The 20,558-nt window shown below is 38.1% G+C and overlaps 2 protein-coding genes and 1 pseudogene across 5 annotated transcripts in view; all 3 read right to left on the reverse strand.

The window, feature by feature from the left end:
* PCP4 (Purkinje cell protein 4) overlaps positions 1-20,558 on the reverse strand; it is a 485,020-nt gene that overhangs the window by 412,779 nt on the left and 51,683 nt on the right. Inside the window, exon 1 of one of the 4 annotated variants that reach the window (XM_050784607.1) lies at positions 7,692-7,701. The exons of the other annotated variants lie outside the window; for them this stretch is intronic. The gene's annotated coding sequence lies outside the window, so the exon portion shown is untranslated. Of the gene's footprint in view, positions 1-7,691; positions 7,702-20,558 lie in introns of those variants that run through there. 4 annotated transcript variants of the gene reach the window in all.
* SH3BGR (SH3 domain binding glutamate rich protein) overlaps positions 1-20,558 on the reverse strand; it is a 58,780-nt gene that overhangs the window by 17,212 nt on the left and 21,010 nt on the right. The gene's annotated exons all lie outside the window — the stretch shown is intronic.
* LOC126949795 (myosin light polypeptide 6-like) lies at positions 7,692-18,162 on the reverse strand (annotated as a pseudogene).

Here is a 20,558-nt window from a genome sequence, read left to right on the forward strand (position 1 = left end):
ATGTTTTTCTCCAGTCTATAGTTTTTACAGATTTTGTTGTATTTTTTTTTAGTTTTTAGTCTTTTTATGGGCAAATTTATCTAACTTTTATTCTCTAAAATATCCTTCTATTTCTTTATATTGTTATTAATATCTAGAGCTTTAATCCATCTGGAATTTAATTTAGTATATGATGTAAAGTCAATGTCTACATTTGTTTTCTGCCAGATAGATGGGAAATTTTGCCTATATTATATATAAACCATCATTTCCCATTAAATCCAGATTATATATTTGTCATTTATTATAATATATACATAAATTTATGTTTCTACACTATCCTACATATAAATACTGATACAATGAAAATAAAAATTAAAATATTTCATATACACGTATATAAATAAAAATATATTTCTCAGATATACATATAAATATATACTGCTTTTATCATTGTAGCTTATAGGACATATTTTAATATTTGGAAAGTCAAGTTGTTACACAAAGTCTGTTTCAAAATTTTCTTGGCTCCTCTCAGACAATTATTATTCCAAAGACATTTTAAGATAATGTTTCTTTAGTTCCAAAAATTAAAAAATAGGATTTTGCTTGAAATAGCACTAAACATTTATTAATTTGGAAAATGTTCATTCCTTGTTGTTAAGTCATTCTATCCAGGGACATTGAAGGTTTATTTCTTCAGTATTTGTTAGTGTCCTTCAGAATAAAATTAAATTATGTTCTTCATAGAGGACCTGTATGTCTCTTGATAAATTTGTTCCTAAACATTTTACAGATTTTTATCACTACCATGAATGGGATATTTTTCCTTCTTACATTTTAACTTACTACTTATAATTATTAATGTAAACAAAACCTACAAATTTTTGTATATTCTTCTTTCATCAAGAAACTTAATAAACCATCTTACCAATTCTAATACATTTCACTAGAGTTTTAAAGATTTTTAGGCATGTGACTATATCATATGCAAATAAATATTTTTTTTTTTTTTCTTTGAGACGGAGTCTCGCTCTGTCACCCAGGCTGGAGTGCAGTGGCCGGACCTCAGCTCACTGCAAGCTCCGCCTCCCGGGTTTACGCCATTCTCCTGCCTCAGCCTCCCGAGTAGCTGGGACTACAGGTGCCCGCCACCTCGCCCGGCTAGTTTTTTGTATTTTTTAGTAGAGACGGGGTTTCACCATGTTAGCCAGGATGGTCTCGATCTCCTGACCTCGTGATCCGCCCGTCTCGGCCTCCCAAAGTGCTGGGATTACAGGCTTGAGCCACCGCGCCTGGCCAAGATAATTTTTAAATTTTATCTATGTCTTGTATACATAAGACTTATTACATTATTACAATAACTACAGCTCCTAAAACAATGTTAAGTAATATGGTGATAACAGGTATGCCTATCTTGCTTCTCATTTTAATAGAAATGCTTCAGTATTGCATGGTTCATTATATTTATAATTACCTCTGATAAATGTATTTTATATTTTAAGTTGTTTCCTTCTACTTATATTTTAATCGATTCTTAACTAGAAATATCTGATAAATTATATCAAATATCTTCTTGGCACTTATAGGTGCAATCATATGGTTTTTCTCCATTAATCACTTCATGTAATGAATTATGGCAACTGAATACATTCTGTTTGATGATGAATTATCTTTAATTCACTTCCGAATATATTTTGCTAGTATTTTATTTAGACTTTTGAGAAGGAGCATGGTGGCTTACATCTGTAATCCCAACACTTTGGAGGCCTAGGTGGGAGGATCACTTGAGGCCAAGAGTTCAAGACCAACCAGGACAACATAGCAAGATCCTTTCTCTACAAAAAAAAAATTTATTAGCAAGGCATGGTGATGTATGCCCATAGAACCAGCTACTTGGGAGGCTAAGACAAGAGGATTGCTTGAGCCCAGGAGTCTGAGGTTGCAGTGAGCCATGATTATGCCACTGCACTCCCAACTAGGTGACAGAGCAAGATCCTTACTCAAAAAAAAAAAAAAAAAAAACAACCAGAGACTTTTACCCTCTGATTCACAACTGAGATTGATCTTAGTACAACTGAAAGTATCCTAAGTAATAGGATAGCTGCTACTAGAAACATAGAGTTTGCTGTTTGGGTCCAACAAAGTAAATGCCTGCTGAAACAAACACAATAGACAATGTTTTTCAGGAAAATGTAAAAATACAGAATCTCCACAACACAAGACTCACTATGTTCAAGATACCATCCAAAATACTTAACATACAAGGAACCAGGAAAATGTTACTCATTCTCAGGAGAAAAAACAACCAGTGAAGACCAACACAGAAAAGACGTGGATGCTGGAATTTGCAGACAAGGCTTTTAAAGCAGCTATTAAAACTATGCTTAAAGATGTAAAGGCAAACATGCTTGTAATGAATGAAACAACTGACATTCTCAATAGAAAAATAGAAATTATAAAAATCAAACAAGTGTAACATTTCAGAATTGAAAAATACAATATATGAAATAAAGAATTTACTAGACTGGATGTAGAATGAAAATGACAAAGACAAAAATAAGTGAACTTAAATCAGTAGAAATTATCCAATATGAAGATCAAAGAAAAACAAGACTGAAAAATATTTTAAGCCTTAGGGAAATGTGGAATAACAACAAAAGATTTAACATATATGTAGAGTGCCAGAAGGGGAAATGAAAACAAATCGAGCAGAAATAATATTTGAAAATATAATGGTTGAAAATTTTCTATATTTGGTAAATGATACAGATTCAAGACTCTCAGAAAACCCCAATAATAATAAGTACACCAAAGAAATCATAGGTAGGCATATCATAATCAAATGGCTGAAGACCAAAGATAAAATGAAAATCTTAAAAGCACCCAGAGAAAAATGATACATTACCTATAGGAAACAAGATTTCAAATTATTTTCATGTCTCATCAGAAACTATGGAGATCAGAAGACAGAAGGGAAAAAAACAGATCCAAGGTGTTGAAAGGAAAAAAAAAAAAAACCTGTCAACTAAGAATTTTATATCCAGTGAAATATCATTCAAGAATGAAAGCAAAGTAAAGACACTTCGGACAAAAGAAAACTAAAGAACTTATTGCCAGCAGACCTGCACTACGAAACAATGCTAAATGACTAAAGGAAGTTCTTTGGGCTGAAAGAAAATGGCACCAGATGGAAACTTCACTCTTCAAAAGGCATCAGAAATTTAAAAGTCTGGGTAAGCACAAAAGATTACCCCCTACTAAAAAAAAAGAAGAAGAAGGAGACTGTTCAATGGGAACATTACATAGTAGAGTTAATAGTATATGGAAACATGATACACAGGATAGTATAGCATAAAGTATGGGAAACAGTCAATGGATGCATATGATGGCAATATTTCTGCATATTACCTGAAAGTGTTATAACATTAAGTCTAAGTAGACTGTGAGATATTAAGAATATATATAAGCCGGGCGCGGTGGCTCAAGCCTGTAATCCCAGCACTTTGGGAGGCCGAGACGGGCGGATCACGAGGTCAGGAGATCGAGACCATCCTGGCTAACACGGTGAAACCCCGTCTCTACTAAAAAATACAAAAAACTAGCCGAGCGAGGTGGCGGGCGCCTGTAGTCCCAGCTACTTGTGAGGCTGAGGCAGGAGAATGGCGTAAACCCGGGAGGTGGAGCTTGCAGTGAGCAGAGATCCGGCCACTGCACTCCAGCCTGGGCGACAGAGCGAGACTCCGTCTCAAAAAAAAAAAAAAAAAAAAAAAAAGAATATATATTAAACACCTAGAAAACCCTAAAGACTTCTCCAAAAAGCTCTTAGAACTAATAAAAGAATTCAGCAAAGTTCCCAGATATGAAATTAATGTACACAAATCAGTAGCTCTCCTATACACCAACAGTGACCAAGTGAGAATCAAATCAAGATCTCAACTACTTTTACAATAGCTGCAAAAAAATAAAATACTTAGGAATATACCTAACCAAGGAGGTGAAAGACCTCTACAAGGAAAATTACAAAACTGCTGAAAGAAATCATCGATGACACAAACAAATGGAAATACATCCCATGCTCACAAATGGGTAGAATCAATATTATGAAAATGACCATACTGCCAAATGCAAGCTATAAATTCAATGCAGTTCCCATCAAAATACCACCATCATTCTTCACAGAGCTAGAAAAAACAATCCTAAAGTTCACATGGAACCATAAAAGAGCCCACATAGCCAAAGCAAGACTAAGCAAAAAGAACAAATGTGGAGGCATCATGTTACCTGATTTCAAACTACAGTATAAGGCCACAGTCACCAAAACAGCATGGTACTGGTATAAAAATAGGCACACAGACCAATGAAACAGAATAGAGAACCCAGAAATAAACCCAAATACTTACAGCCAATTATCTTTGGCAAAGCAAACAAAAACATAAAGTGAGGAAAGGACACCCTATTCAACAAATGGTGCTGGGATAACTGGCAGGCCACATGTAGGAGAATGAAACTGGATCCTCATCTCTCACTTTATACAAATATCAACTCAAGATGAATCATAGACTTAAATCTAAGACCTGAAACTATAAAAATTCTAGAAGATAACATCAGAAAAACCCTTGTAGACATTGACTTAGGCAAGGATTTCATGACCAAGAACCCAAAAGCAAATGCAATAAAAACAAAGATAAATAGCTGGGACTTAATTAAACTAAAGAGCTTTTGCACAGCAAAAGGAACAGTCAGCATAGTAAACAGACAACCCACAGAATGGGAGAAAATATTAACAATCTATACATCTGACAAAGGACCAATATCCAGTATCTACAATGAACTCAAATAAATTACCAAGAAAAAAAAATCCCATCAATAAGTGGGCTAAGGACATGAATAGACAATTCTCAAAAGAAGATGTACAAATGGCCAACAAGCATATGCAAAAATGCTCAACATCACTAATGATCAGGGAACACCTCCACCCCTATTTAGACCTGCAGGTGCTGCCCCATGACCCCAACCAAAGCCCATGCAAACCAAAACCACAATGTGATACCACCTTACTCCTGCAAGAATGGCCATAATCAAAAATCCAAAAATAATAGATGTTGGTGTAGATGCAGTGAACAGGGAACACTTCTACACTGCTGGTGGGAATGTAAACTAGTACAGCCACTTTGGAAAACAGTATGGCTATTTCTTAAAGAACTAAAAGTAGAACTACCATTTGATCCAGAAATGTCACTACTGGGTACCTACCCAGAGGAAAAGAAGTCATTATACAAAAAAGATATTTGTGCACACATTTATAGCAGCACAATGAGCAATTGCCAAAATATGGAAGCAACCCAAATGCCCACCAATGAGTGGATAAAGAAACTGTGGTATACATACATACATATATATATATATATATATGTTATATATATATATATATATATATATGATACACACACACACACAAACAATGGAAACTACTCAGCCATAAAAAGGAATGAATTAATGGCATTCGCAGCAACCTGGATGGAATTGAAGACTATTATTCTAAGTGAAGTAACTCAGAAATGGAAAATCAAACATTGTATGTTCTCACTCATAAGTGGGAGCTAAACTATGAGGACACAAAGGCATAAGAATGACATAATGGACTTGGGGGACTCAGAGGCAAAGGGTGGGAAGGGGGTGAGGAATAAAAGACTACAAATAGGGTACAGTGTACACTGCTTGGGTGACGGGTGCACCAAAATCTCACAAATTAGTGGGACTAAAGAACTTACTTGTGTAACCAAATACCACCTGTCCCCCAAAAACCTATGGAAATAAAAACTTTTTTTAATATTTACATATTATAGTGACTAGAGCAACCACTACCAAATAATGCCAAGAGGCACAGTTAAAAATACAATAGATAAGTTAAAAAGGAAGTCTAAAATATATTCATATACCCAAAAGAAAGCAAAAAAGTATAAAACAGAGGAATGAAAATGGGAGACCAGCTCCAGTCTGTGCCTCCAAGATGACAAATAAAAGAAGGAACAAAGGTCATACCAAAAAGGGCCATGGCCACGTGTGTAGCCTATTTGCTGCATGAACTATACCTGATGTGTGCCCAAGAACAAGGCCATTAAGAAATTGTCATTTGAAACATAGTAGAGGCCACAGCAGTCAGGGGCACTTCTAGGCAAGCTTCTTCAACGCCTGTGTGCTTCCCAAGCTGGATATGAAACTACATTACTTTGTGAGTTGTGCAGTTTATAATATTAAAACAAAGTAGTGAGGAATCAGTCTCGTGAAGCTTGCAAGGACCGAACACCTCCACCCCTATTTAGACCTGCGGGTGCTGCCCCATGACCCTGACCAAAGCCCATGTAAGGAGCTGAGGCCTTAAAGACTGAAGAAAAACTATTCTCTGGAGAAAAATAAAGTGGAAATTGTAATTTTAAATAATAAAAATTGAAACGGGGCTGGACGTGGTGGCTCATGCCTGTAATCCCAACATTTTGGGAGGACGAGGTGGGTGGATCACTTGAGGTCAGGAGTTCGAGACCAGTCTGGCCAACACGGTGAAACCTCGTCTCTACTAAAAATACAAAAACAGCCTCATGTGGTGGCACCCGCCTGTAGTCCCAACTATTTGGGAGGCTGAGATAGGAGAATCGCTTGAACTCGGGAGACGGAGGTTGCAGTGAGCAAAGATTGCTCCGTCTCTAAAAATAAAAATAAAAAATAAAATAAATATGGAGACCAATAGAAAAAAACAATGAAATAGTAAATATAAACACAATTATGTGAATGATTAATTGTTAATGAACTAAATACTCCAATTTATAACAGAGATTATCAAGATGAATTAAAATGCTCAAGACCAGCTGGGTGCAGTGGCTCATGCCTATAATTCCAGCACTCTCGGAGGCCAAAGAGGGAGGATCACTAGAGCCCAGGAGTTTGAGACCAGCCTGGGCAACCAGTGGGACCCTCTCTCTATAAAAAACTTAAAAATCAGCTGAGGATAGCAGTGTATGCCTGTAGTCCCAGCTACTCAGATGGCTGAGGCAGGGGGATCACTTGAGCCTGGGAGGGAAGTCGAGCTGCAGTGAGCTATGATCATGCACCGCACTCCAGACAGTGTGAGACTGTCTCAAAAAAAAAAAAAAAAAAAAAATGCACAAAACCCAATCAGATCCTGTTTCCAAAAGACATTATAGAAGCAAAGACATAGGAAGTTGAAAGGAAATTGATGGAAAAAATATCCCAGGCAAACCATAAGCAAAAGAAATCTAGAGTAGTTTTATTGTCATATAATACAGATATAAAGACAAAGGGTATTATCAGAAATTGTAAAAGACAGCTGATAATTACAAAAGAGTCAATCCATCAGGAAGCTATAACAATCATAAATACGAATGTGCCTAATAACATAAGAGTTTTAAAATACAAGAAGAATAAATTGATAGGATTAAAGGGAGGAACAGAAAATGCACAATCATAGTCAGAGATATTTTCAACTGTAGAACAGCTGTGCAAAAATCCAAACTGATAGTCTCTTTTCTTCTAGGAAATTTTAGCCTTTTCAAATTTATTAGAACAACTGATATAGTTAGTTCAATTGCTTCTGCTATATTAATTCATGACAGCCTGTCTTCTCTCTTATGCTTTTTTCCTTTCCTTACTCTTGCTGGCTAAAGTTTCTCTTCATTCTGTTTTCCTCAGCTCTGCCCCCCAGCCTCGTTAACATAAATGTTCTGAAATGCTTCTCTATTTCACTACTGTTTAGTTTCCTATTCATGATAGTCATCATTAAACATAATTCTCTATTAACATTCACAATTACACAATACATGGGTTCCCATCAAGATGGTTCACCTGCAACTGAGACGCGCCCTTTGGAACACTTAGACTTATTTCCCTTCTTTTCGCCATATCCCCCATCCATGAACACTATCCTTGTAATGGATATTTTCACATATCTCCTTTCTCACATAGCCCCATCCACAGTGATGAACTCACTAGTGATACCAGAACTCCTAGATTTTTCCAGGATAGTTTACAATTCTTGATTTCACTATTAGTCAATGTTTTCCTTTACAGAAGTGGCTCTCGACATTGATAAAACATTAAGTTCACCTGGGAGTTCCCTGCCTGAAGCTTCTGTCTTAATTGATCTCAAATGTATCCCTGCCATACTATTTTTGATGGCAAAAACTGCAATTACTTTTGCACCAACCTAATAGCTTTAACGGCTCCCCAGAGACTTCTAATGTGCAGCCAGGTGGAGGCTGACTGCCAATATCTAAACCTCTCTCTGTCCTTCTGGAGTAAGAACAGCTCCCTCGGACCTCCTGTGCCTCCCCACCCAACTCAGTGCTCACTGCCCTGCCCTGTTGACCGCTGTGTTGACCGCTGTGTTGACCACTGCCAGGTTTAAGGGCAGGATGGAAGTGGGCTCTGCCTTTCAAGCTTCAAGCCCATGCCCAGGCCCTTCCTGTAACTGGAACACACCACTGGGGCTGTGCAGGGCCCATAGAGCCACTCCCATCTCTGACAGGCATTTGGACCTTGATTTCCTTCTTCAAACCAAACGTTTTTGCTTTCTAACCTTTCAGGGATTCTCCCATAGTTTCTGATCCTCAGGCAGCACGCTTTCTGGTTTTCCTGCAGTCATAAGATAAGGGGGTGGGGAAGCTCTGCAGCAGCATCTCCAACTGGAAGACACTGTGGCATCTCCTGAATGATTAGCTCTCTTCTATCTGGTCTTTCTTTGTTTCTGGAACTCCTTTCGTGCACATATCGGGTCTCCAGCATCTGACTTGCAGACTTCTGCCTTTCACTCACAATTTCTATTTCTTTGTGTTTTATTTTATGTTTGATGCCTTCTTCCCTCTGGTCTTCTTGAATGGAGGCCTGAACAGTGTTCACTCTCTCTGTTGCTCATCTTGTAGTTTTTGTTTGTTTGTTTGAGGGTTTTGGGTTGGGGGGAACAGAGAACAAGTTTATTGGTGAATGCTCATGGCAACCATCATCCAAGAGAGACAAGATGGGGAGGGTGCTGTGACCAGAAAGCCTTCGGGGCTAGATATGCAGTGTCACACAGGGCAAAGGACAGGGCTCAGGGGATGCTGGGAATGTGCCCAGCCACTCAGCATCACACAGACGAGCTCTTCAGAGTTGACAACCATTGCTGTCTTCATGCCCAGCCGCCAGCATCTCTACTTCTTCCTCTGTCATCTTCCCACCCAGTGTGACAAGGACTTGCCAGATTTTAGCGCCCCTGATGGTGCCATTCCTTTCCTTGTCAAACACCCAAAGGCCTTCCACATAATCTTAAGACTAGACACCCTAGTCCTTGTTCCTGGCCACAGTCTGAAGCATGAGCAGGAAGTGCCCAAAGTCTAGCACCTTCACGTTCATCTCATCACTCCTGAGGTTCCCCCAGGAACTGGAACACCTCGGCATGGGTGGGGCTCTGGCCCAAGACCCTTGTCATGTCCCCACACTGGCTGTAAGGACCTTGCCATCACCCGTTCAGTCAAACAGCTGGAAGGCATTCTTGAACTCTGCGGTCTGGTTCTCTATGAAGTTACATATCAGACTACTCAGCTCTGCTCAGCTACAGGCCAGAATGTGTCACCTTCCATGAAGAATGACTGCTCAGAGGCCTGTTGTAAAGGATTATATGCTAGAAACTTTGGGGTACAGGTTCTGATGGTATTGCTTAAAGAACTGAGGCCATACCAGTGGGCTTAGTCAAAATTTCCAGAACTTTAGTTGAGAAGCAGATGGGTTCATGAGACTACTAGCCCAAGATCCAGCGGAACGAGGATTAATTATATAGGACTAAATGAATTGGTGAGGTATGATACCCTTTCCTGCAGTAAGGATCCATCTTGTAGTTTCAAATTAGAAAATTCCAGAACATCTTTTGAATGAATTTTGTGCTCCAAATTCATATCTTTTATGCTTCTCAACAAATGTTCCCCCAAATCTCCTTCCGCTTCTTCCTTTTGTGCTCCTTCAAGTGAAGTCGTCTGTCATCTGTCCAGTTTGGCCTTCCTCCTTCAGGTCACTGGGAAATGCCACACTTACTTAAATATTTTGCCATTACTCAAAATTGCTTTCAATAGGAACTCACTAGTGATACCGGAAAATGAGTCTCAAAACTTTTCATCACAAGTCACTTTTGGCCAAAAGTTACATGATCCAGATATATTATCCCTGCCTTATTCATTAGACTGAAATGTGTTCTACAAGAAAATCCATCTTCCAATAGAAGATGTTACCATGACTCCAATAGAGGGATTTGAAACCTCTTTTGAGCCATGTTGGTCTGGCTGTTGGAATGTTAGAACTTCCTAATGTGGTTCTCATGAGGACAGCCCTCGCTGGGATGTATAAGCTTTGGCACTGAGGAGTTACATGCCAACAGCAATCTGTAAAGGTAACACTTTAACACTGCTATGACAGCCAGGCATGATGGCTCACACCTGTAATCCCAGCACTTTGGGAGGTTGGGGTGGGAGGATTGCTTGAGCCCAGGAGTTCAAGTCCAGTGTGGGCAACATGGTGAAACTCTGTCTTTACAAAAAATACAAAAATTAGCCAGGCATGGTGGTGCATATCTGCGGTCCCAGTTACCAGTGAAGTTGTGGTGGGAGGATCGCTTGGGTCCAAGAGGTCAAGGCTGCAGTGAGCCATGATCAGGCCACTGCACTCCAGCCTGGGAGACAGAGCAAGACCCTGCCTCAAAAAACAGAAACAAAAACATATTGTTATGGCTGTGTATATCTCTGTCAATTAAGGGGAAATCTAACTGCCTATATAACTGGATATCTTTCATTGGTGTAATAATATTCCCCTGAATAAATTAATATACTAAAAGACATTGATTGCTGGACGTGGTGGTTCACATCTATAATCCTAGCACTTTGGGAAGCCAAGGCAGGCAGATTCTCCGAGGTCAGGAGTTCAAGACCAGCCTGGCCAACATGCTGAAACCCCATCTCTACTAAAAAAATACAAAAATTGGCTGGGCGTGGTGGTGCACACCTGTAATCCCAGCTACTTTGGAGGCTGAGGCAGGAAAGTGCTTGAACCTGGGAGGCAGAAGTTGCAGTGAGCCAAGATTGTGCCACTGCACTCCAGCCTGGGCAAGAGAGCAAGACTCCATCTCAAAAATAAAAAATAAAAATAAAAAGACATTGATTATACTGTTGTTTTGCCTGGTATCAGACAACAGGGGCTTAAGTTATGAACCATAACTTCAGTTGTTTTAAATGTTAACTTGATCCTTCTTTAATCTGAATCAAGCATGTTTTACAACAGTGTTTCTCAATTGGGAATTCCCGTCACCTACTCATAAAGTTTTATTAATAAATAGATGTTAGGACCTACTCCAGACCTACTACATCTCGTTTCTTGATATTCTTATCACATGCTTGGTATATTCAGAGTATATTATGTCTCTGAAAAATTACATCAAGATTTTTGCTATGCCCATTTATTGTTGTAAATTAGATATAATGTTTTTTGTATTCTTTGAAATAGGCCTAATGATTATGTTTGTAAGTAATTTGGGGGGTTGAATTTATAGTTTTGTTTTGCATGTCACAGAAAACAACAAATTTTCTCATCAAATATAGTATTCTTGTTATGACTTTCTAGTCTTTCACTTTTGAAAATTATAAGCAACGAACAAATGACACCCATTTTAAGTTTTTTGTCATCTACAGATATTTTTGTTAGCATGTTTTGCTTTGATACTTCCCTGAAGTTATTTGTAATGAGCTACAAGCAAAAATGCTTCATCTTTCATGAAGAATGACTGCTCGGAGCCCCGCAGTAAAGGGTTATATGTTAAATATATTTGGGTTCACGTTTCTGATGGCATTGTGTAAAGAACTTTGAGACCATATCCAAAGACTTAGTCAAATTTTCCAGAACTTGTGTTGAGAAGCAGATGGGTTCATTAGATGACTAACCCAAGATCCACAAGATCCAGTGGAATAGGAATTAGTTACATAGGATTAAATGAATTGGTGAGGGATGATAGTAGTTTTTGTCTAGAATACTGTTGATATTATTTTAATGTCTTATTTTCCTTATATATGAGGAAGCCCTTTTTGCTTTCTCTTAAGTTTTTCATACATGATAATAATGTTGTAGATTCTGCTTTTGTAAACTGAAATGAATCACTTGTAAATGACCTCTTATTCTGCCTGCCTGACCCCTCCGGAGTTCAAAAATTCTTATTGAATCAGAATACATACATAGTTTTTGGCAATATAGTTATTTGCATAACTTCAATAAGAATCTGTCTTCCTTCTTGCCAGGGCATAATTGAAAACATTGGTTATGTAACCTAGGTCCTGCCTGCCATGTCCTATTAAGAATGATGTTCATTTAATCAGATACGACCACATGCTTTTAAAGAACTAAGGTTGACTTTATGGAACCAATGCTTACTTACAAAGCCCTCTTGGGAAAACTGGCCTAGTCCTTGAACTCGAACAGCCTGCCTAAGACAAGAAAAATATTCTAAAAGCAATGATGCTGCATATGATGATATGTTTTATGAGCATGCATTTTCTACATAACTGTTAAGAGTACCTATTTTTAGCTTGAGTGAGATTAATTTTCCTTGCTGACACCTTTCCACAATCTTGTTTACTACAACATGACACTGTGATAAGTAATGTTTCCATAAATCAGATGTCTGTCTTTTCAAATGATAGTGGAAGTACTCTGTCCCTATGCACAGTATAAACAGCTATAAACCCAAGCAATACGGACAGCACCAAAGGCTCTAGCACAAACTGTGCTGCTAATTAGTGGGGTGTCTTTCTACAAGTCACTTAAGCTCCTTGGGCTTCATGTTGCTCCTCTCAGAAGAGAAGCATCTGGACTGGACAGCCTCTTAGGTATCTCTAGGCCAGGTTTCATAATCCCACGGCCATCCCTTTCTTCCACATGAGAGTTTTATATAACATGACAGTACCTGAGCACAAATCAGGGTAGGATCTAAAAACTGAGATTAGATATTAAAATAAAAATGAGATAAGATAAAACACAGCAGAGGCTGAAATAGATTTATATGTATTAGGATAAATATACCTCAAAATATGTTTTTTTAAAAAAAAATAAATAAAAAGCAAGTTACAACAAACAAACCTGTCCCATTTACATTCAATTTGAAGAATAGTGCTGAATATCTCTGGAGTGTTTCATTGACTTTGGTACCCCAGTTAATTATCGCCTCGAATTTCAGAGGTGAACACCTACTATGAGTTATGGGCTCTGATGATGTAAATATGAAAGATATGGTCCCAGGTTCTGCATCTTATCTCTAGTAATCTATATGTTGCTGTCTGAGTCAGAGGCTTTGTGAAATGTAAATCACTCCACATTGACCTTTTCCCATCATTCTCATTGCCAAGAAAAAAGTCCAGACACAGAAGGCCCTTTACAATATCATTCCTACTAACTTTTCTTGCCTCAGCTCTTATCTTTACCCACTTCCATACCCTGGGTTCTATTGAAACCTCTGAATCTATCCAAAGTATGACTTCACTGAACGAAACATACTCTCATAAATTTCACTGCCTTAGTATATACATCCATTTTCCCATAGTGTCTTGACTATCTTTTTCCACTTACTGAGCTCCTACTAAATCTTCCAATACCAAGTGAGATATCAACTCTTTTCAGAGACTTAATCTAAGGCCTGAGATTGGTGGACCATCTCCATATTCACATAGACTGTTATTATATCTACTTATAGAATGCTTACATCTAACTATTCCTCTAGACCATAAAGTCCCTTCAATCAACCAGCCCAGTGTCTGGCCCAGTATGTGCTCAAATAAATTCTCTTGAAAGAATAAATTATAAAATAAATACCCCTAAGAGGTAGGTGGTCATATTTCTCTCTTCATTTTATAGCTGGGAAAACATTAAAAATTCAGGGTCAGCAGGTAAAAAGCATATAAGGTTTTCTAACTGAATCATATGCTCTTTTCCACTGGGGTTCCTCTTCATTTCATGCTGAATGAGAGAGATTATGGATGGAAAGAAATACCAGGACTACAAAAGCCTCAATGAGAAGAGAGGTGAACTCTGAGACTTCTCAGGAGAAATGTAAGAGAAGAGGTCTAGGAAGTGGGCTGCCCCTAGACATGAATGGCAAGTCATTATCTCAGAGAGAGAAAAATGGCAATATCTATGTTGATCGACTTCCAAATGTTTATTTTATTTTATTTTTGTTGCTGAAAATATGAGATTGATCCCGGACACTTTGCACACTGGCAAATAAGTTCATCTGCTCTAACTTTTCCACATAATTTTCTAAAGTCTGTTTTTTTTCCCCTGTAAAACTTAAAGTAGCTTTAGACAGAGTAACTTTGGACAAGGCCATTTGCCATTTGTATGTCCTTCTGCCTTGAAACAAGTTTTATTTGAGTTGTGTTCTTCTCCATTTAGAGCAATCCTCCTCAAGTTTTGACTAGGACATTTTGACTAATAAGAGCTTTCAACTAATAAGAGCACAGGCAATACAACATTGCCATATGCTTAGCTCCAAATATTGCTCCAGGCCGGGCGCAATGGCTCATGCCTGTAATCCCAGCACTTTGGGAGGCCAAGGTGGGAAGATCACCTAAGGTCAGGAGTTCAAGACCAGCCTGGCCAACATGGTGAAACCTTGTCTCTACTAAAAATACAAAAATTAGCCCGGTGTGGTGGTGGGCACCTGTAACCCCAGCTACTCCGGAGGCTGAGGAACGAGAATTGCTTGAACCCGGGAGGCAGAGGTTGCAGTGAGCCAAGATTGTGCCACTGCATTCCAGCCTGGGCAACAGAGCGAGACTCTGTCTCAAAAAAAAACAAAAAAATTGCTCCAGCTCTTCCTTATGAAAATTTTAAAGACACAGAAAAGTTTTTAAAGATGAACTACACAGATTGAACACTTGCTAACATTTTTCATGTGTCTTGTGAAACTGCACCCTTAAATATTCTAGTATTGTCTTCTAAAAGCAAGGGCCATTGTCTTACATGACTCCAGTATTTTTATCACATCTAAGGAAACTAACAAGAACTCCCTGATGTCATGTAGTATCCAATTTCTTTCCAAATTTCCCAAGTTGCCTGCAGTAAATATTTTACAATTACTTTCTTTAGACTTGAATCTCTTAAAAAGTATTAATTGCATCTGATTCTCATATTTCTTCAGTCTATTTTAGTCTAGAACAATTCCACTTCTTTTTATTTATTTATCTTTCATGACACTGAATGTTTTAGGAGTCTGGGTCAGTTATCTTGAAGACTGTTCCAAATTTTTGTTTTGTCTGATTCTTTCTTTGTGATATTATTTAACTTGTTCCTCTTCCTCTGTGTTTTTTATAAACTAGAACTTGGAGCTGGAGACTGGTTGGGATGCAGGTGAAAGGCTTTAGCAAGAACACTTGACTGGTAAGACTATGGACTTCATGTTTGCAACAGGCAGCATATGACATCAGTGAGTCCCATTAGTAGTGACAGTGGTTTGGCTACTTTGTTACGGTTGTGACCAATAGATCTCTTTATTATAAAGATCAGTTTCCCCCTTGAATTTAGCAAATAATGTCTGGCGGGGCCAATACTTTAGTACAAGAAATTTATCTGATTCCCCCAAGAAATAAATTCACCTAATGCCTTTTACCCAGTTTTATTATCCATTCATTAGCTATGCTGTAATCAATTATTACATTGGCTTTGGCAAATGGGTTATTTTTCTAATTCTATCATTTATTTGATATTTGACCTACAAAAAAAAAGTTTACTCTCAACAACTAGGGATGAATTATAGATTCTTGTTTAAAAGGCAGAAAAAAAAAGTTTAGATCTTCTCTTTTAATTATTAATTTCAGAGTAAAATATTGGGGTGATAGTTACCTCCATATGTGACAAATGAGTTTTTTTAATTTTAACAGATTTAAGGGTAGATAGATTTTCTATAAATGTAGCCCTAAACACAAAGGAGTGAAGAGGATATTGGGTTAATAATCAGAAAATGTTGAAATCAAATTCTAGTTCTACAGATGATGAGCCTTGTGACCTGGAGCAATCTACTTGAACTTTTCAGCCTCTTTATTCACTTATCCATATATTTTCTTTGACATCTATTAAATGCTATTATATGAGTTACTTTTTTTAACGGCTGGAATTCCATTGGGAGCCTCACAGTATCTGTTAAGTTGCTAGCCCTCTAGGAGTTTGTTCCTTTTTGTTTGTTTTTGAGAACAGGGTCTCACTATGTTGCCCAGGCAGGTCACAAACACCTGGGCTCAAACTATCCTCCTGCCTCTGCCTTCCTAAGTACTAGGATTACAGGCATGAACCACAATGCCTGGCCTAAGAGTTTGTTCTTGTTGCTTCTGCTACTACTATTGTTGTTTAAAAATATTAATAAAATGCCCATGGTGTATTTGAAAAAAGCAAATTTCATAAAATATAACAATTAGGCATTGAAAATACACCACAAAAAGATGTCTTGCTTGTCGAAAGAGAGAGAGATACCAAATTCATGAATACGGGGCAGAATCAGGAATGGGGAAAGGAATAAAGTGGCCTTACAATTTCCCTGCACTATTTGAGTTTCTTAACTAAAGCAAATATGATATCACATTCATTCTGGAGAAGCATATACATGAATATTATGTATTGTCTCCAGTGTAGTGGTTGTTAAATAGAAGTAGGCATAAGGGACTTTTTGCAAATGTAGATCCCTGGGCCTCTCCCCTGGTGATTTAGGGTCAGTAAGTCTAGAGTAAAACTCAGGCATCTGAATTTTTTTAAATTGTCGAGAGATTCTGATGCAAAGCAGCAACTGTAGAAGTATTGGAAATCGATTAAACAAAAGATACACAAATGGTCATCACAGCATTATTCATGATAGCCAAAACGTGGAAACAACCCAAGTAACCATCCACTGATGAACGGATTCATAAAATGTGGTCCATCCATTCATGCCATGGATAGTAGTCTGCCCTAACAAAGAAAGAAGTGCTGACACCTGGTACAACACAGACAAGCCTTGACAACATGATGCCAAATGAAAGAAGTCAGTCACAAAGGACCCTGTAGTGTATGGTTCCATTGGCATTAAATGCTCAGACGAGGCAAGTATATAGAGAACGAAGGCATTTTAGTGTTTTCCTAGGGGAGAAACTTTGCAACATAGCAAGACACTATCTCTAAAAAATAAATAAATGAATAAAATTTTTTTTAAATGTATGGCACATCAACTTGATGGAATGTTATACAAAATATTTAGATGACATTATGATACCATAATAGCATAAACATGTTTATGACACAATAATAAGTAAAAATTTTAAACACAGGAATAATAAAATCAATTATGATACATCAGTGTGATACAGTATCAGACAAAAGTTTTAAATGATCATCATGAAGGCTATAGCCACATGAAAAAAAATACTCTAAAGCTATAAAAAAAAGAATAAAAAGATATCACAAAGGGAAGAAATAAGGAAAACATGATTCCTGGAATTTGTGGTGAACAGACAGAAAATACATTTTTCTACTACCCTCTCCCCCTTCTGTTTATTGGGACTCTTGGTGAAGACAGTAACTCTGTCAAGAATTTGACCTACAAAAGGTTAAAGAAAAAGTCATTTCAAAGCTTTGCCACATTATTATTGACCAAGGATAGAAAATTCCCTTTTGTTTAGATAACCCCCTAGTGGGCCTTTGTAAAAACTAGACTCTCCCCTCCTACCACCCACAGGTCTGGGGTCTGGAAGAAGGGGATTGAGAAGCCGTAGGAATATGGGAGATGTCTACTGAAAGAGAACTTGGATTAAGAAGAGAGATTGAGCTTGGGTAAAGAAGAGAGATGGGGGAACTTTCCAGAACATAGGGAGAAGAGAGGAAGCTAGGGAATCGGCAGCATGCAGGGACTCAAGGAACTCTGCCCCAATTTCCAGTAGTGGGGAGGAGTAGGACACTGTTTAAAACAATGATGTCTGCCATGTTCTCTTTCACTCTGTGGGAAAATTCCCCCAAAATAATTGTCTATGCATAGTCCCTCGTTCTCACTACCAGCCCTACGTAGACCACTCTGTCTAGACCACATGCTTCTGCCTCCACCTTTCCTCAGAAACTACTTCTGTCATAGCCTCTAATGACCTCCATGTCGTCAAAGCCAGTGGTCACCTTTATGGCCTCACCTGACGCAATCTCTCAGCCACATTTTCACAACTTACATCACCCTCTTCTGTAAAGAGCGGAGCTCCTCCTGGGTATCCGTGACACCACAAGCTCCTGGTCTCCTCCTGCCTTCCCCACTCTCCATCTTAGCCTCCTCAACTGGTTTCTCATCTTCCAGGTAACTTTAAACTTGAAGCACCACCTCCGCCCCCACTCTGGTCTTCCTGTCAACTCTCTCATTACTTTGTTTCATCCACTTTTCACAACTTCAGCTCCATCTACACACTCACAGATTCCACGTGTGTGTCTCCAACCAGATTTTGCAGAGACACAGATCAGCATACAATTGCCTACCTCACTTCTTCACTCAGCTGTCTCAAACTTAATTTCTCTTGTCAATATGGTCCTCTCTCAGAGCAGATTTTTACACCCACTGGTTAGAAGTCATCATGGAATCCATCCCTATCCACATTCAATCCATCAGCAAGTCTTAGCAAGTCGCATGAATTAAACATGCACGCAGGTCAAATTCACAGTTCCTGCTTTATTAGCATAATTCTCTATTTAATTATACATAATCAAAGATGAGACATCACTGGAAGAAAAAAACCTGATAAAACCTACCTCGTTCTTGAATCGAGATCTTACCTGTTCCTTTTTTTTTTTTTTTTTTTTAGTTGGGTCTTATTTTTTTTATTTTATTTTTTTTTATTAATTTATTTATTATTATTATACTTTAAGTTGTAGGGTACATGTGCATAACGTGCAGGTTTGTTACATATGTATACTTGTGCCATGTTGGTGTGCTGCACCCATCAACTCATCATTTACATCAGGTATAACTCCCAAAGCAATCCCTCCCCCCTCCCCCCTCCCCATGATAGGCCCCAGTGTGTGATGTTCCCCTTCCTGAGTCCGAGTGATCTCATTGTTCAGTTCCCACCTATGAGTGAGAACATGCGGTGTTTGGTTTTCTGTTCTTGTGATAGTTTGCTAAGAATGATGGTTTCCAGCTGCATCCATGTCCCTACAAAGGACACAAACTCATCCTTTTTTATGGCTGCATAGTATTCCATGGTGTATATGTGCCACATTTTCTTAATGCAATCTGTCACTGATGGACATTTGGGTTGATTCCAAGTCTTTGCTATTGTTAATAGTGCTGCAATAAACATATGTGTGCATGTGTCTTTATAGCAGCATAATTTAAAATCCTTTGGGTATATACCCAGTAATGGGATGGCTGGGTCATATGGTACATCTAGTTCTACATCCTTGAGGAATCGCCATACTGTTTTCCATAATGGTTGAACTAGTTTACAATCCCACCAACAGTGTAAAAGTGTTCCTATTTCTCCACATCCTCTCCAGCACCTGTTGTTTCCTGACTTTTTAATGATCGCCATTCTAACTGGTGTGAGATGGTATCTCATTGTGGTTTTGATTTGCATTTCTCTGATGGCCAGTGATGATGAGCATTTTTTCATGTGTCTGTTGGCTGTATGAAAGAACAAAGCTGGAGGCATCACGCTACCTGACTTCAAACTATACTACAAGGCTACAGTAACCAAAACAGCATGGTACTGGTACCAAAACAGAGATATAGACCAATGGAACAGAACAGAGTCCTCAGAAATAATACCACACATCTACAGCCGTCTGATCTTTGACAAACCTGAGAGAAACAAGAAATGGGGAAAGGATTCCCTATTTAATAAATGGTGCTGGGAAAATTGGCTAGCCATAAGTAGAAAGCTGAAACTGGATCCTTTCCTTACTCCTTATACGAAAATTAATTCAAGATGGATTAGAGACTTAAATGTTAGACCTAATACCATAAAAATCCTAGAGGAAAACCTAGGTAGTACCATTCAGGACATAGGCATGGGCAAAGACTTCATGTCTAAAACACCAAAAGCAACGGCAGCAAAAGCCAAAATTGACAAATGGGATCTAATTAAACTAAAGAGCTTCTGCACAGCAAAAGAAACTACCATCAGAGTGAACAGGCAACCTACAGAATGGGAGAAAATTTTTGCAATCTACTCATCTGACAAAGGGCTAATATCCAGAACCTACAAAGAACTCAAACAAATTTACAAGAAAAAAACAAACAACCCCATCAAAAAGTGGGCAAAGGATATGAACAGACATTTCTCAAAAGAAGACCTGTTCCATTTTTATGAGATCAAAATGCAGTTTGGTTCATTTAAATAGAAATAATATAAGGGCATATATCATTATGAAATTAACTCATATAAAGCTATATGAGAAATCAATTCAAAACAAAATTGTATAAACATAATTGTATAAACACAACCTGGGAGCTCAAATGTTTACATATTTAATGAATGCACTTAAGTTTATTCAAAGTAATGATA

Source organism: Macaca thibetana, chromosome 3, assembly GCF_024542745.1.
Source record: "Macaca thibetana thibetana isolate TM-01 chromosome 3, ASM2454274v1, whole genome shotgun sequence".
Lineage (NCBI taxonomy): Eukaryota > Metazoa > Chordata > Mammalia > Primates > Cercopithecidae > Macaca > Macaca thibetana.